Below are 7038 nucleotides of genomic sequence, written 5' to 3' on the forward strand. Positions count from 1 at the left end.
TTTGGAGACACCTGTAATGCTCCTTTATAATCACCCAGTTACATTGTGATGTTTGGTAGCACCCAAAGTGTTCCTCCGATAAATGGGAGTTGCATAATCTCATAGTTATAGGAACATGTATAAGTCATGAAGAAAGCAATAGCAACATACTAAACGATCGGGTGCTAAGCTAATGGAATGGGTCATGTCAATCAGATCATTCAACTAATGATGTGACCTCGTTAATCAAATAACAACACTTTGTTCATGGTCAGGAAACATAACCATCTTTGATTAACGAGCTAGTCAAGTAGAGGCATACTAGTGACACTAAGTTTGTCTATGTATTCACACATGTATTATGTTTCCGGTTAATACAATTCTAGCATGAATAATAAACATTTGTCATGATATAAGGAAATAAATAATAACTTTATTATTGCCTCTAGGGCTTATTTCCTTCATACTCTATCTCAAACATTAATTTGTAGTGATATCTACTCTATCTCATACATTAATCGGTAGTGATATCGCACTAAATAAATAGAAGAATTTGTAGTCCATATCTACATACATGCAACAGCATATCTACATATATCTAGATCGGATATGAACTCCTTCATCCAGACTCCTTCATTCGCTGCTTCCGAAGCAGCTATGTACTCCACTTCACATGTAGATCCCGCTACGACGCTTTGTTTAGAACTGCACCAACTGACAGCTCCACTGTTTAATGTAAACACGTATCCGGTTTGCGATTTAGAATCGTCCGGATCAGTGTCAAAGCTTGCATCAACGTAACCTTTTACGATGAGCTCTTTGTCACCTCCATATACGAGAAACATATCCTTAGTCCTTTTCAGGTATTTCAGGATGTTCTTGACCGCTGTCCAGTGATCCACTCCTGGATTACTTTGGTACCTCCCTGCTAAACTTATAGCAAGGCACACATCAGGTCTGGTACACAGCATTGCATACATGATAGAGCCTATGGCTGAAGCATAGGGAACATCTTTCATTTTCTCTCTATCTTCTGCAGTGGTCGGGAATTGAGTCTTACTCAACTTCACACCTTGTAACACAGGCAAGAACCCTTTCTTTGCTTGATCCATTTTGAATTTCTTCAAAACTTTGTCAAGGTATGTGCTTTGCGAAAGTCCAATTAAGCGTCTTGATCTATCTCTATAGATCTTAATGCCTAATATGTAAGCAGCTTCACCAAGGTCTTTCATTGAAAAACTCTTATTTAAGTATCCCTTTATGCTATCCAGAAATTCTATATCATTTCCAATTAGTAATATGTCATCCACATATAATATTAGAAATGCTACAAAGCTCCCACTCACTTCCTTGTAAATACAGGCTTCTCCGAAAGTCTGTATAAAACCAAATGCTTTGATCACACTATCAAAGCGTTTATTCCAACTCCGAGAGGCTTGCACCAGTCCATAAATGGATCGCTGGAGCTTGCACACTTTGTTAGCTCCTTTTGGATCGACAAAACCTTCTGGTTGCATCATATACAACTCTTCTACTAGAAATCCATTCAGGAATGCAGTTTTGACATCCATTTGCCAAATTTCATAATCATAAAATTTGGCAATTGCTAACATGATTCGGACGGACTTAAGCATCGCTACGGGTGAGAAGGTCTCATCATAGTCAATCCTTGAACTTGCCGAAAACCTTCCGCGACAAGTCGAGCTTTGTAGACAGTAACATTACCATCAGCGTCAGTCTTCTTCTTGAAGATCCATTTATTCTCAATTGCTTGCCGATCATCGGGCAAGTCAACCAAAGTCCATACTTTGTTCTCATACATGGATCCCATCTCAGATTTCATGGCTTCAAGCCACTTTGCGGAATCTGGGCTCACCATCGCTTCTTCATAGTTCGTAGGTTCATCATGATCTAGTAGCATGACTTCCAGAACAGGATTACCGTATCACTCTAGTGCGGATCTTACTCTGGTTGATCTACGAGGTTCAGTAGTATCTTAATCTGAAGTTTCATGATCATTATCATTAGCTTCCTCACTAACTGGTGTAGGTGTCACTGAAACAGTTTTCTGTGATGTACTACTTTCCAGTAAGGGAGCAGGTACAGTTACCACGTCAAGTTCTACTTTCCTCCCACTCACTTCTTTCAAGAGAAACTCCTTCTCTAGAAAGGATCCATTTTTAGCAATGAATGTCTTGCCTTCGGATCTGTGATAGAAGGTGTACCCAACAGTCTCCTTTGGGTATCCTATGAAGACACATTTCTCCGATTTGGGTTCGAGCTTATCAGGTTGAAGCTTTTTCACATAAGCATCGCAGCCCCAAACTTTAAGAAACGACAACTTTGGTTTCTTGCCAAACCATAGTTCATAAGGTGTCATCTCAACGGATTTTGATGGTGCCCTATTTAACGTGAATGCGGCCGTCTCTAAAGCATAACCCCAAAATGATAGCGGTAAATATGTAAGAGACATCATAGATCGCACCATATCTAGTAAAGTACGATTACGATGTTCTGACACACCATTACGCTGTGGTGTTCCGGGTGGCGTGAGTTGCCAAACTATTCCACAGTTTTTCAAATGTACACCAAACTCGTAACTCAAATATTCTCCTCCACGATATGATCGTAGAAACTTTATTTTCTTGTTACGATGATTTTCAACTTCACTCTGAAATTCTTTGAACTTTTCAAATGTTTCAGACTTATGTTTCATTAAGTAGATATACCCATATCTGCTTAAATCATCTGTGAAGGTGAGAAAATAACGATATCCGCCACAAGCCTCAATATTCATCGGACCACATACATCGGTATGTATGATTTCTAACAAATCTGTTGCTCTCTCCATAGTACCGGAGAACGGTGTTTTAGTCATCTTGCCCATGAGGCACGGTTCGCAAGTACCAAGTGTTTCATAATCAAGTGGTTCCAAAAGTCCATCAGTATGGAGTTTCTTCATGCGCTTTACACCGATATGACCTAAACGACAGTGCCACAAATAAGTTGCACTTTCATTATCAACTCTGCATCTTTTGGCTTCAACATTATGAATATGTGTATTACTACTATCGAGATTCAATAAGAATAGACCACTCTTCAAGGGTGCATGACCATAAAAGATATTACTCATATAAATAGAACAACCATTATTCTCTGATTTAAATGAATAACCGTCTCGCATTAAACAAGATCCAGATATAATGTTCATGCTCAACGCTGGCACCAAATAACAATTATTTAGGTCTAATACTAATCCCGGAGGTAGATGTAGAGGTAGCATGCTGACCGCGATCACATCGACTTTGGAACCGTTTCCCACGTGCATCGTCACCTCGTCCTTCGCCAGTGTTCGCTTAATCCGTAGTCCCTGTTTCGAGTTGCAAATATTAGCAACAGAACCAGTATCAAATACCCAGGTGCTACTGCGAGCTCTAGTAAGGTACACATCAATAACATGTATATCACATATACCTTTGTTCACCTTGCCATCCTTCTTATCCGCCAAATACTTGGGGCAGTTCCGCTTCCAGTGACCAGTCTTCTTGCAGTAGAAGCACTCAGTTTCAGGCTTAGGTCCAGACTTGGGTTTCTTCTCCTGAGCAGCAACTTGTTTGCTGTTCTTCTTGAAGTTCCCCTTCTTCTTCCCTTTGCCCTTTTTCTTGAAACTAGTGGTCTTGTTGACCATCAACACTTGATGCTCCTTCTTGATTTCTACCTCCGCAGCTTTCAGCATTGCGAAGAGCTCGGGAATAGTCTTGTTCATCCCTTGCATATTATAGTTCATCATGAAGCTCTTGTAGCTTGGTGGCAGTGATTGGAGAATTCTGTCAATGACGCAATCATCCGGAAGATTAACTCCCAATTGAATCAAGTGATTATTATACCCAGACATTTTGAGTATATGCTCACTGACAGAACTGTTCTCCTCCATCTTGCAGCTATAGAACTTATTGGAGACTTCATATCTCTCAATCGGGGCATTTGCTTGAAATATTAACTTCAACTCCTGGAACATCTCATATGCTCCATGACGTTCAAAACGTCGTTGAAGTCCCGATTCTAAGCCGTAAAGCATGGCACACTGAACTATCGAGTAGTCATCAGCTTTGCTCTGCCAGACGTTCATAACATCTGGTGTTGCTCCAGCAGCAGGCCTGGCACCCAGCGGTGCTTCCAAGACGTAATTCTTCTGTGCAGCAATGAGGATAATCCTCAAGTTACGGACCCAGTCCGTGTAATTGCTACCATCATGTTTCAACTTTGCTTTCTCAAGGAACGCATTAAAATTCAACGGAACAACAGCACGAGCCATCTATCTACAATCAACATAAACAAGCAAGATACTATCAGGTACTAAGTTCATGATAAGTTTAAGTTCAATTTAATCAAATTACTTAAGAACTCCCACTTAGATAGACATCCCTCTAATCCTCTAAGTGATCACGTGATCCAAATCAACTAAACCATAACCGATCATCGCGAGAGATGGAGTAGTTTTCAATGGTGAACATCGTTATGTTGATCATATCTACTATATGATTCACGCTCGACCTTTCGGTCTCCGTGTTCCGAGGCCATATCTGCATATGCTACGCTTGTCAAGTTTAACTTGAGTATTCTGCGTGTGCAAAAACTGGCTTGCACCCGTTGTAGATGGACGTAGAGCTTATCACACCCGATCATCACGTGGTGACTGGGCACGACGAACTTTGGCAACGGTGCATACTCAGGGAGAACACTTCTTGATAATTTAGTGAGAGATCATCTTATAATGCTACCGTCAATCAAAGCAAGATAAGATGCATAAAAAGATAAACATCACATGCAATCAATATAAGTGATATGATATGGCCATCATCATCTTGTGCTTGTGATCTCCATCTCCGAATCACCGTCATGATCACCATCGTCACCGGCGCGACACCTTGATCTCCATCGTAGCATCGTTGTCGTCTCGCCAATCTTATGCTTCCACAACTATCACTACCGTTTAGTAATAAAGTAAAGCATTACATCGCGATTGCATTGCATACAATAAAGCGACAACCATATGGCTCCTGCCAGTTGCCGATAACTCGGTTACAAAACATGATCATCTCATACAATAAAATTCAGCATCATGCCTTGACCATATCACATCACAACATGCCCTGCAAAAACAAGTTAGACGTCCTCTACTTTGTTGTTGCAAGTTTTACGTGGCTGCTACAGGCTTAAGCAAGAACCAATCTCACCTACGCATCAAAACCACAACGATAGTTTGTCAAATAGACTCCGTTTTAACCTTCACAAGGACCAGGCGTAGCCATACTTGGTTCAACTAAAGTTGGAGAGACAGTCGCCCGCAAGCCACCTATGTGCAAAGCACGTCGGGGGAACCGGTCTCGCGTAAGCGTACGCGTAATGTTGGTCCAGGTCGTCTCGTCCAACAATGCCGCCAAACCAAAGTATGACATGCTGGTAGGCAGTATGACTTATATCGCCCACAACTCACTTGTGTTCTACTCGTGCATATAACATCAACATAAATAAACTAGGCTCGGATGCCACTGTTGGGTTTCGTAGTAATTTCAAAAAATTTCCTACGCACACGCAAGATCATGTGATGCATAGCAACGAGAGGGGAGAGTGTTGTCTACGTACCCAATGCAGACCGACTGCGGAAGCACTGACACGACGTAGAGGAAGTAGTCGTACGTCTTCACGATCCAACCGATCAAGCACCGAAACTACGGCACCTCCGAGTTCGAGCACACGTTCAGCTCGATGACGATCCCCGGACTCCGATCTAGCAAAGTGTCGGGGAAGAGTTCCGTCAACACGACGGCGTGGTGACGATCTTGATGCACTACAGCAGCAGGGCTTCGCCTAAACTCCGCTACAGTATTATCGAGGAATATGGTGGCTGGGGCACCGCACACGGCTAAGGAATAGATCACGTGGATCAACTTGTGTATTTCTGGGGTGCCTCTGCCTCAGTATATAAAGGAGCCAAGGGGGAGGGGGGCGCCGGCCAGGAGGAGGGCGCAGGAGAAGTCCTACTCCTTCCGGGAGTAGGACTCCCCCCCCAATCCTAGTTGGACTAGGATTCCCCGAGGGGGAAAGAGGGAGAGGGGGGCCGGCCACCTCTCCTAGTCCTAATAGGACTAGGGGAGGGGGGAGGTGCGCAGCCACCTTGGGCTGCCCCTTTCTCCTTTCCACTAAAGCCCATTAAGGCCCATATGGCTCCCGGGGGGTTCCGGTAACCTCCCGGTACTCCGGTAAAATCCCGATTTCACCCGGAACACTTCCGATGTCCAAACATAGGCTTCCAATATATCAATCTTTACGTCTCGACCATTTCAAGACTCCTCATCATGTCCGTGATCACATCCGGGACTCCGAACAACCTTCGGTACATCAAAATGCATAAACTCATAATATAACTGTCATCGTTACCTTAAGCATGCGGACCCTACGGGTTCGAGAACAATGTAGACATGACCGAGACACGTCTCCGGTCAATAACCAATAGCGGGACCTGGATGCCCATATTGGCTCCTACATATTCTACGAAGATCTTTATCGGTCAGACCGCATAACAACATACGTTGTTCCCTTTGTCATCGGTATGTTACTTGCCCGAGATTCGATCGTCGGTATCCAATACCTAGTTCAATCTCGTTACCGGCAAGTCTCTTTACTCGTTCTGTAATACATCATCCCGCAACTAACTCATTTAGTTGCAATGCTTGCAAGGCTTAAGTGATGTGTATTACCGAGAGGGCCCAGAGATACCTCTCCGACAATCGGAGTGACAAATCCTAATCTCGAAATACGCCAACCCAACATCTACCTTTGGAGACACCTGTAATGCTCCTTTATAATCACCCAGTTACATTGTGACGTTTGGTAGCACCCAAAGTGTTCCACCGATAAACAGGAGTTGCATAATCTCATAGTTATAGGAACATGTATAAGTCATGAAGAAAGCAATAGCAACATACTAAACGATCGGGTGCTAAGCTAATGGAATGGGTCATGTCAATCAGATCATTCAATTAATGATGTGACCTC

Source organism: Triticum dicoccoides, chromosome 7A (assembly GCF_002162155.2).
Source record: "Triticum dicoccoides isolate Atlit2015 ecotype Zavitan chromosome 7A, WEW_v2.0, whole genome shotgun sequence".
NCBI classification, from domain to species: domain Eukaryota; kingdom Viridiplantae; phylum Streptophyta; class Magnoliopsida; order Poales; family Poaceae; genus Triticum; species Triticum dicoccoides.